Below are 11,472 nucleotides of genomic sequence, written 5' to 3' on the forward strand. Positions count from 1 at the left end.
CGGGGTGATATACAGAAGATAGCCCTATTTGGTAAAAGACCAAGTACATATTATGGCAAGAACAGCTCAAATAAGCAAAGAGAAACAAAAGTCCATGATTACTTTAAGACATGAAGGTCAGTCAATGCGGAAAGTGCAGTGCAAAAAACCATCAAGCGCTATGATGAAACTGGCTCTCATGAGGACCGCCACAGGAAAGGAAGACCCAGAGTTACCTCTGCTGCAGAGGATAAGTTCATTAGAGTTACCAGCCTCAGAAATAATAGAAGAGACTTGCTTGGACAAGGAAACCGAGCAATGGACATTAGACTGGTGGAAATCTGTCCTTTGGTCTGATGAGTCCAAATTTGAGATTTTTGGTTCCAACCGACATGTCTTTGTGAGACGCAGAGTAGGTGAACGGATGATCTCTGCACGTGTAGTTCCCACCGTGAAGCATGGAGGAGGAGTGTAATGGGTGTGGGGGTGCTTTGCTGTCTGTGTTTTATTTAGAATTAAGGCACACTTAACCAGCATGGGTACCACAGGATTCTGCAGCGATACACATCCCATCTGGTTTGCGCTTAGTGGGACTATCTTTTGTTATTCAACAGGACAGTGACCCAACACAACCTTCAGCACTAGTAAGGGCTATTAGACCAAGAAGGAGAGTGATGGAATGCTGTATCAGATGACCTGGCCTCCACAATCACCCAACCTCAACCCAATTGAAGATGGTTTGGGATGAGTTGGACAGCAGAGTGAAGGAAAGCAGCCAACAAGTGCTCAGCATATGTGGAACTCCTTCAAGACACCCCTACCTTGTCACAACAAAACTAATTGGCTCAAACGCACTAAGAAGGAAATCAATACCACAAATTAACTTTTTACAAGGCACAACTGTTAATTGAAATGCATTCCAGGTGACTACCTCATGAAGTTGGTTGAGAGAATGCCAAGAGTGTGCAAAGCTGTCATCAAGGCAAAGGGTGGCTAATTTGAAGAATCTCAAATATAAAAGATTTGTTGAAAACMTTTTGGGTTACTATATTATTTAATGTGTTATTTCATAGTTTTAATGTCTTCACTATTATCCTACAATGTCGACTCTACAAGGTGTCTAACGCATTCTACAGGGATGCTGGCCCATGTTGACTCCAATGCTTCCCACAGTTGTGTCAAGTTGGCTGGATGTCCTTTGGGTGGTAGACCATTTTTGATACACACAGGAAACTGCTGCACGTGAAATAAACAGCAGCGTTGCAGTTCTTGACACACTTAAACCGGTGCACCTGGCACCTACTGCCTTACCCTGTTAAAAGGCACTTCAAAATGTGGTCTTGCCCATTCACCCTCTGAATGGCACGCATACACAATCCATATCTCATCTGTCTCAAGGCTTAAAAATCCTTCTTTATTAACCTGTCTCATTAACACTGATTGAAATAGATTTAAGGTAACATCAATAAGGGATCATAGCTTTCACCTGGATTAACCTGGTCATACTATGTCATGGAAAGAGCAGGTGTTCCTTACATTTAGTACACTCAGTGTAAATGATTTATGCAAATTCTAAATCCTTCATATCTGCCAAATACGTTTTTTTTTTTTTATTGGATAAAAAAGAGCCCTGCTTAAAGGTAAAATCCACTCAAAAACGTTTGTTATTTTTTAAAATTAGTCCACTGATGATACAGTCACAACATCTTTTGCATGTCAGCAGTCAAGTTTTTAAGGATTTGGGCATCAAGCAGCAAAGTGTAACTTTACACACCATCACGATGACGCAAAATGCTGATGTGGCCGGTGACACTTTGCTTCTTCAGCGTCCAATATCTTGAAAACTTGACTGCTGACATGCAAAAGATGTTGTGACTGTATCAATAGTGGACTAATGAAGAGGACTTTCCCTTTAATATTGCATAAACCCAACAAAAAAGATGGAATCCCTCACACATCCCTCACGTTCCTTGGAACTCTAAATGCCAAACACCACTGTTCCACAAAACATTGCCTGTGGAGAAAAACCCAAATACCAAAAAAACAATGCATGAATAGCTTCTCAGTGTATTGTGGAGGGTGTGTTGTTGGGATGGGATGACAGGACACACACAGAGATACACACACACACACACACACACACACACACCTGTATGGCGGTTGCATCTGGCATGCTGAGCCTGCGTACAAACATCTGGCTCTGTCCACTCTGGCTGGTAACGTATCCCCCGGAGCCCCAGGTGCCGCTGTGGGGCCGGCCCGTGTTATAGAACATAAAGGTGTCACTCCCCGACGTGGCTGTCATGCATGTCTTATAGCAGTACGTTTTGGTCATGGAGCCGTTCCCCCGCACCTCGATGTAGTGAGGTTCAACCTTCAGGTCTCTCCTCAGAGCAACATTGTTGTTGGGTTGACCCTGACCTCCTCCACCTCCCCCACCACCGCCACCTCGACCCAATGACCCTCCACCCCCACCAGCCAAGGTGCCGCCCTCGGGGACACTCTTTTGGGACACACAGCAGGGCGAGCAGGAGCCGGGCTGGGTGCAGTAGGCGTGGCAGCGGACGATGGCCAGCACCACAATGGTGACCAGGAACACAAAGGTGGTGGCGCTCAGGGCCACYATCAGGTAGAGGGTCACGTTGGAGAACAGCAGCGGGCTGTGAGGCCTGATGATGCGTTTGGGGTCGGGGGTCAACTTGGGTGGCAGCTCCATGACGTGCACATTGATGGTGGCGGTGGAGGAGAGRGGCGGGAGGCCATGGTCYRGYACCAGKACGGTSAGCAGGAAYGAGGTGGAGTTMTCCTCGCTGACACGCCGCYTGGTGCGMATCTCCCCCGTGTGCTCYTGGACTTTAAACAGGTCCAGCTCGGAGGTGGTCTGCTCCAGGGCGTACACCAGCCAGGCGTTCTGACCRGCGTCRCCGTCCCARGCCACCACCTTGGTCACCAGAGCCCCCGCCTCRGCATTCTTCATCAGCGTCTCYGTGGTCCGCGTRCCATTGGCTGGAGGATGGACTATCCTYGGGGAGTGGTCGTTCTGGTCCATYATGTAAACYTAGACMGTTGCRACYCGGCTGAGGGGKGGCACGCCACCATCCTGGGCTTTCACCTGGAAGTGGAACTCTCTGAGCTTCTCYAAGTCGAAGGCTCGCAGGGCATAGGCCTCTCCCGTGTCGGGTTTGATGCTGACGTAGCTRGCKACYGGGATMCCGTGGTTGTTGTCATTGAGGACGGTGTAGGTGATGCGAGCYTTCTCCCCYGCGTCTGCYTCCAMWGCCTTRACKACYCACATRGASGCSCCYGGRGCYTTYTTCTCRYTCATGTACACRGTGTAGGAKGTCTGTTCGAAGCGYGGAGGGTTGTCATTGACATCSGCCACGTCAACTTTAATGGWCATGTGTGAYGASAGGGCCGGGGTRCCRCCYTCYATGGCGGTTACRGTGACYTTGTAGGTGGAGATGGTTTCTCGGTCCAGGAACGCAGCAGTGACCAAGGTGTAGTGGTTCCGGAAGGACTTGATCTTAAAGGGYASYCCAGGTTGGATCTCCAGGGTCACCTGTTTGTTCTGGGCGGAGTCCCGYTCATTAASYCTGATCAYYGCCACCACSGTGTCKGCCCGWGCYTCCTCACGGACRGGGCTGGAKAGAGAMGACAGCACGATRTCWGGYATYTTGTCYTTCACATCCAAAACCTCRACKACCACTTTACAGTGGACGYCCACCGCAGAAGGYCCCCTGTCCATAGCTTGTATGTACATCTCATAGGAGTTAGTCTCCTCATAGTCTATGTTGTTCTTCACTCTGATCTCTCCTGTATCTGTGTCCATGGAGAACATTTGTCTCACCCTCTCTGGGGTGTAACTGCTAAAAGAGTAAAACACCTCCCCGTTTGTGCCTTCATCCSGGTCTGTGGCGTTTAACTTTATCACRAGAGCYCCCTTGGGCGAGTTCTCRYACAGTTTCACTTTGTACACGGAGTTGTCGAARYCYGGCACYTTGTCGTTGGAATCCAGGACARGKACGTTGATTTTGGCTGTYCCRGTGCMCGCCGGYGTGCCTCCYTCGACAGCWGTCAGTATSAACTGATGAGARGGTGTATGCTCYCGGTCAAATGGCTTTTTGAGCACGAGCTGGATGTTCTTGCTATTTGCCGCGGGCTTGTTTGAGTCCAGCGCGAGGTGCTCATTGTTGCTGAGCCGGTAYAGGCGAACTGAGTTGGAGCCTTCATCTGCATCCTGTGCGCCCTCGATGGGGAACCGGGACCCAGTTATGGCGGACTCTGAAATTTCCAGCTGGTACTCGTCCCGGGGGAACTGTGGCGAGTTGTCATTCGCATCCAGAATCTCCACCTCCACYTTYTGCACRTCGAGCGGGTTCTCAACCKCCACRTCTAGGTTGAGSYAACAMGTGCCYCTGAATTCACACAGRGTCTCRCGGTCGATGCGGTCACTCACCGACAGCTTGCCATTTTTATGATTTATGTTGAAATATCTCCMTGCGCTGTCCGWSGTGATTCMGATGCGTCGGGAYGAGAGCTTTRGCAGGTCCAGACCCAAATCMCGAACAATGTCGCCGACCACAGCCCCATTCTCTAGCTCCTCCGGAATGGTGTATCGTATTTGTGCATTTGTAAGGCCACTGAGTACAAAAATTACCAAATAAAAAGTAAAAGGCACATTCTGAGTTATGCTGTAACCGCATCGCACCACCACAGCCATTGCAAGCAGGCAGGATCCGCAGACGGATTAGAGAAAGCTTTCCATGCGTCCCCACACGCAACATTAAAAACGGGGGGAAGAGTCCTTGAGTTACCCCCTACTATGTGCAGGACGACCAAAGCATCCTCTCCGGTACATGTGCTTGTTTTAAATAGCGTTTTTCCGTTACATCCATGTTTTCCTTTGTCCGTTTGGCTACTGCTTTTTTCTCTTCTCTCTCCGCGCGGCTGAAAATTGTTCTCCTCTCACGGGTGCTGACTATCGCTCTCCCTCTCATCTCCTCTCTCTCCTTCCCCCTCCCTCTCTCCCTATCTGTGCAATGGTGTCTGTTGGAAGCGGGGGAGGGGGAGCAGTGCTCTCAAAACGTACTGGCTGCATTTCACCGATTGAAAACAACGTCAAATAAAAAGAAAAAACACATTAATACCTTGAGAATAGCAATAATAGCAATAATTGTATTGCAATTCATAATTATTTTTAACCGTCGGTCGTTTTTCTATTTTTAAGAGAGCGCGCTCGAGCAGGCTGTGTTTTTTTTATCAGAGAGGGAGAGAGAGTGAGCGAGCGAGTGCCACCGCCCTTTTCATTGTGTGCGGCAGATACATTGCTGATCTGATTTAACCGTACGCCCAGGCGATTACTTCTCTCTTTTCATTGATCCAAACCTGCCATTAAGCCAAAGCTCTGGYCCCAAACGAATACATAGAAATAAAACGAATAACGGACATATAATCGAAAAGTCTATGGAAATAGATCAATAAATTCACTAACAAATGAAATGTATTTGTGCAGCAATTATCATCATAAAAGTAGTCGTTACATTTGAAGTATAATCACGGCAGTTTATTGAAATATTTGCATTATTGTAGAGAAGAGAGGCTCTGTCCTCAATGGAATCAACAGGGCAGTGCAAATCAAGTTAGGCTGAGCATTAAAATATGGAGTTAACCAACAGAGACAATAGAACGAGAAAAACAATAAAAACAATAAAAAATGAAAGCTGTATGTATCCCTCTCCTCCTARTAGGTACAGCAGCTCTCAAAACAAAGCATACTGTGCCCAGTGCTCTCTCGCTGTCCCACGAGCCATAGTGGTGAAATATTGCTACTCGCGCCCTCCTCTCACTTACTGCCCTGGGAGTGACAGCTGGGTTGATCGTATATTAGGACTACAGGGGTACTTGACTGCCGCTTCAGTTTCGCATCATATTACTCGCAGTACACAGGACCACCCCCTTTAGGCCTATATGTTATCATATGAAGCATGTTAACTCGGGGTGAGCGGGCGAAACGAACCAGGTCACCAACAAGATGCTCGAGACTTAGCCCCTCGCCATATCTGTCAAAACAAACTAGCATGCCCTCTTCTGTCAGACCCAAATTGCTGGAATAATACAGAGCTCGTGCACGCTGCAGATGCGGAAAGCACAAAGAATTTAGACTCATGTCGATTTGTTGACAAGCAGTTCTCCATTTCCTTTCGAAAGTCTCACTTGTCCCAAACATCTAAGCTATAGCCCAATACAATTCAGCAAATAAAAATGTCCACCTGGTGTAAAAGACCGACTTAAAGACAACTAGGGCTAACTGTTTGCCACCCCAAAAATATTTTGAATCCATGAGTGCTGGGARGGCTTTTACAGACACCTTAACTCCTGACAGTTTCAGAGATTGCTTTGGGGGCAGTTCACACCAAGCAATGGTAATGTAATAGTCTGGCAGACATTAATAGACACACACTGCCCTGTCTCCTGGCGCCTTGATATACTTTCATTAATCCATTAAAAAGTGGACCTCAGGTTTATAGACGATCGTGACGTGTTTTACTTTCTTGAAAATCCTGCGCCACCGACCCTTCTGACTTGGCAATCACACTGTACACCGACTGTCTGGCTATATTAASCCTCCTGCTGTGTTCCGGTCGAATTGGACCGATTTACAAGTTTTCTCTGAAAATAATTCATTTAATCTGATTGTCATAAGGTTCCACAAGGCATCTGAACACACAAAATACATTTTGATGATTRTCATTACATTTTAAGTGTTTTATTWAACTTTTGTACACTTGTAGTGTTCCCGGTCAAAAATGACTGGTCATTAGAAATGAATYGGTGAGACTACAATTAGTGTATACAATTGAGTTCAGGCACATGCCCATTCATCAGATGGACACACTTCCTCTTCCAGACCCCCACATGCATGTGTGTTTGAGCACACACACACACACACACACACACACACACACACACACACACACACACACACACACACACACACACACACACAACACACAGTCTGTACAGCTAACCTGTGGGACATACAAATTCAACCATTCAAATCCTATTTTTCCCTAACCCCTAACCCTAAACCTAACCTCTAATCCTAACCCGTACTCTTACCCTAACCCTAACCCTAACCTAACCCTAACCCTAACCCTAACCAAAAAACTAAACTTTTCCTAACCCTCAAAACCTAACCTAGACTCCTAAGCCTAACCCTACAACTAACCCTAGCTCCTAACCTTAATATTTAACTTAATTCTAACCCTAACACTAATTCTAACCTTAACCTTAAACCCCCTAGAAATAGCATTTGACCTTGTGGGGACTAACAACATGTCCCCAGCTGGTCAACTTTTTGTTCGTTTACTATTCTTGTAGAGACTTCTGGTCCCCACAAGAATAGTTAAACACGTCCAGACACACAGACACACACACACACACACACACACACACACCTTCTTGGCTTCCATGGCAACCCCCACGGGAACCCCCAATATAAGCTTTCCCCCACACGAACCACACCTGTTGGCATTCTCACAAACAATCGCAACATTGTTTCAAGAATAAATATAATGTTTCTCGCATCTCTGGTATATAACGTTTTTTTGAGGCCTTGCTCACAATTCATTCTGTGGCAGCACAATGACCAAACGATATACTGTACGTGAGGCTCTTGATCATATCTTTGATCATGACACTGGTGAGGAGGAGAGTCCTTGTTAAACTTTGACACCAAGTAGTCTGTGATAAATAGCGCAATATGTTTKATCTGAGTATTGGTTGAGTCAAAATAGTATTGATTATTGGTTGAGTCAAAATAATCCATACATAATGCTTTTTTTTTACTCAAAAACGAGTTGTATGAGCTCAAGTCAATGAGGCCTAAAAGCCATAAATAGCAATTAGAAGTTCAAAACGTGTAACGTTCACAAGAACTTAAGTTGAAAAAAGGATCTAACACAACCTTAGGTGATAATATATGTTTTATTAMGGATGTATAATCAGCTGTAATGGGGCGGTCATTTTGAACCGGGAACACAGAATTAATGAACATGAAACGAACACAACATGAGGGTTAAATACATTTCAAGTACAATATAATTGCACAACCAACGTATGTTCATCAAATGTTGTAGTGGTGTTAAGCCTTTGCTGGTTTTTCATTTAAATTCGACTCAATATCTCAAACACCTCAAACATCTGCCCATGTGGCCGAGATGTTTCATATGCGCATGTCTGGCCGCAGGTGGTCAGATAGTAGCGTTAAATGCCCAAATCATCCCGCTCAGACTTTCCTCCTAATTAGTACAGTCTGAACCCATGTACCCCTATTAAAATCCAATTTAAATCGGATTCAATTCAATTAAGAGGGGGCATCTAGTACAAACGCGACCAGTACGACAAAGTGAGAGGGAGCATCTTTCGACACTAATTTCATTTCTACGCCAGCGGCAGCGGTTCATACTGAATTGAATCGCGGCTCTCGTCTCATCTCCGAGCCCTTTACCTCTGGAAAAGCTCAATAGTTGGATAACACTCAGACAGACAGTATACTAGACAATCGGCTTTCACACCATTCACATTGATTGAGTCATGCAGTGAGTGCAGTGCCATTCAAAGCACCGCTAGGAAGGACATTGTGACCTAAAAGGTGATGTCATTGAATGCTGGTCTCATCATATGGATTTATGCAATCCAAAAGGAGACTGTCTGAGATCTATTAGCATTTCCTGGAGCCCAATTAATGTAAAAAAAGACAAACAAAATTACAATATTGGCTTAGATAGACTGCCTTTGGTCATTCATTGGTGTGTATATCTATCTCTGAATAAGTCAAACATTCAGGTTAGTAAGTATAGCCTGAGTGGTATATCTGTATGGTAGACTGAGCATGAAGTTGTTGTGCTGTGTCTATTTGGGATGTGGCCTGAGAGAGCCCCAGTGCCAGCCTGATTCACCCGGCCACCGGGCCACGCTACGCGCCCACYCAACCCGTCCCTCTCCCAGTGCGGCTCCAGCTCTCCTCCACCGACCCCTCTGCCTACAGCTGTGAAAGGCGCTGGAAGCCTGCGAGAACGCCGCTCAGCGGTGAGTCACACCGTTGTTAGGAGTGGATGGATAGATAGCTGAGAGACTCTTCTTCACACTCCAAAGCCAGACTGAGGGGGTGGTGAACTGGGGAGCTGGAGAGATACAACTGAAGAGAACAGAGATGGAACGGAACTTCCGTTAGGTTCGACGGGCCTAGAGGGAACTTTTCCTTTGTGCAGAGATGGACGTTTTGTGATTTTTTTTTACACATCAACTTACTCCAATTTAACTCCGCGGTGGAGATGAGACAGCGTGGGTCTCGTGTCAGTCCGTTCTCGTGAGTCTCAGAGGTATGCGAGTAGCAGAGCTCCAGACGTTTAGCAGATTCTCCCGGTGGTGCGCGCAAGCTTTGTGTTTAAGGCAATTTGAGACAGAGATGAAAATAGGAGACTATTATCTCGTCAATTGCACACGCCGTCGGATGTACACCTGTCCTTTTCCAATTCGCTCTGTTGTCTCCACTCTCTCTCTCTGTATATTGAGCTGTACACGGGCAGGTAACTGATCTCTCTTTCTCTGTACCTGTTAGAGTCCCGCCCATCTGTCCCGCCGTTAATTGCGCGCAACAGAGCTGTGGGTTGTTTTATTTTCACTCAAGGGGCTCGAGATTAAGTTATCTCAATTCCTTCTCCGGAAGACTAACAGACATCTGTATCGCAAGAACAAACACGTCCTAATGCTCTTAAATGGATCCCTCTCTCTGTCTCCCTCTATCCCATCTTTCAATTGTCACCTACCCTTACCCTTACCCTTCCCCACTCAATTCAATTCAAGATGCTTTATTGGCATGGGAAATATATGTTAACATTGCCAAAGCAAGTGAAGTAGTTATAATATACAAAAGTGAAATAAACAATAAAAATAAACAGTAAACATTACACTCACAGAAACAGTAAACATTCCACTCTCACCTCACTCTCACCACCCCCTCTCTCTCCCCCTCCCAACTGCCTCACACTCCCCTTCTCAGAGCATCTATCCCCCCTCTCTCCTGTCTCACCTCTTCTTCCCCGTTCCACCCCCTCCCTCCTCTACCCCCATCTCTCTGTGACATCCGCTGCTCCAGCTGGGAGAGCTGTGGCCGAGGGGCACCGGAACGTCTGAAGTGGAAACACAGGAGCTAATGTCTCCGCTGCTGCCTCTGCCTCTACACTACACTGTCCCGTCTTCTCTAAAAAAACACCTCAGAGAGAGAAAGGGAGCAGGAAGAGAGAGGGGGAGGGGAGAGACAAGGAACAGGGGAGCAGGTGGATAGAYAAGGGAGAGAGACTAACAGACGAGCTCGACAGCAGATAAAGGGAGAACTCTGAGTACTCGCCCTATCATCTCTTTTTGGAAATAGAGGAGCCTTTATGAAAAGTGGAATATTAACTACCTTCTCACCATCCATTATGCAAGATGGCGGACATATTAATAAAACGCTCTCCAGTAACCCTCTCTATTAATACGCAGTAATCGTCCCTGTTTAAAAGCCATCCTTTCACTCCCTAAGCGTCTGTTATCCCATGTGGAAGACCGCCATTTGTGAGTCAGATTTCCCACACACGACTGGGACCGGGACTGACTGGGCTTGGGGAAGAGTCTGAATGAGTGTCTGGGCTGGAGCCGCTCTCTCTCTCTCTCTCTGAGAGTCTTTCTTTGTTATTGTCAGCTGCTGTCTCGTCTGGTGTGCTCAGGGCAAGGAGTGATGACCTCATACATGTTCCGCCTCACTCTCGCCACACCAGACGGAGTCCGAGCTCTGAGTCGTCTACTGTTCATCATGCAGACACACAGACAACATGGTTATTACAGCGTGATTTTTTTTAACTACAAAGTTAATACTTAGTGTTTAGGCCCCCCAGTGAGACACATGGCTTTTACATGACAATTGKTGCCATATGACACATATAATATAGGGTAACACAGACAACATGGCCTCCTAGGACTTTTGCTTTTAGAAAATACATTAAAGAAATTAGGAAAATACAAAAAATATATTTCTCTCTTTCGATCTTTCATTATTTTACACATYGAAATGCCTGCCTGCTGTTGTGTAGGAWGACAGTAATCACAGTGTCTGTGWTGCAAGAGGGAAAGGCCAGYYCGATAAAGAATCTGCATRMACAGACAGAAAATGACAAAACATKAATTTCCTCAGAGAAAATGATTTAGGTTATAGCAGGAGAGGCTGACAACCATGAAATACATAGAATAGAAGTGCTGACAATCTAGCAACAAAATCACACTTTTATATCAACATTTTATTTTCAGAATARCCACACCATCACGGAGAATTAAATAAAATGCTTGCTTTTCAGTGCATAAGCGTTCGGCCAAATCACATATGGAGATGGAGATGATTCCATTATAACAATTAAAAAAATTGATTTTGGCCTGTACTACTAAAACGCATAGAAA

The 11,472-nt window shown here is 46.0% G+C and overlaps 1 pseudogene; it reads right to left on the bottom strand.

Annotated features, from left to right (window-relative positions):
- The window catches only part of LOC111967390 (protocadherin alpha-C2-like), a 53,863-nt pseudogene extending 48,630 nt beyond the window's left edge, over positions 1-5,233 (bottom strand).
- Between the last annotated feature and the right edge of the window lie 6,239 nt (positions 5,234-11,472).

Source organism: Salvelinus sp. IW2-2015, linkage group LG8, assembly GCF_002910315.2.
Source record: "Salvelinus sp. IW2-2015 linkage group LG8, ASM291031v2, whole genome shotgun sequence".
NCBI classification, from domain to species: Eukaryota; Metazoa; Chordata; class Actinopteri; order Salmoniformes; family Salmonidae; genus Salvelinus; species Salvelinus sp. IW2-2015.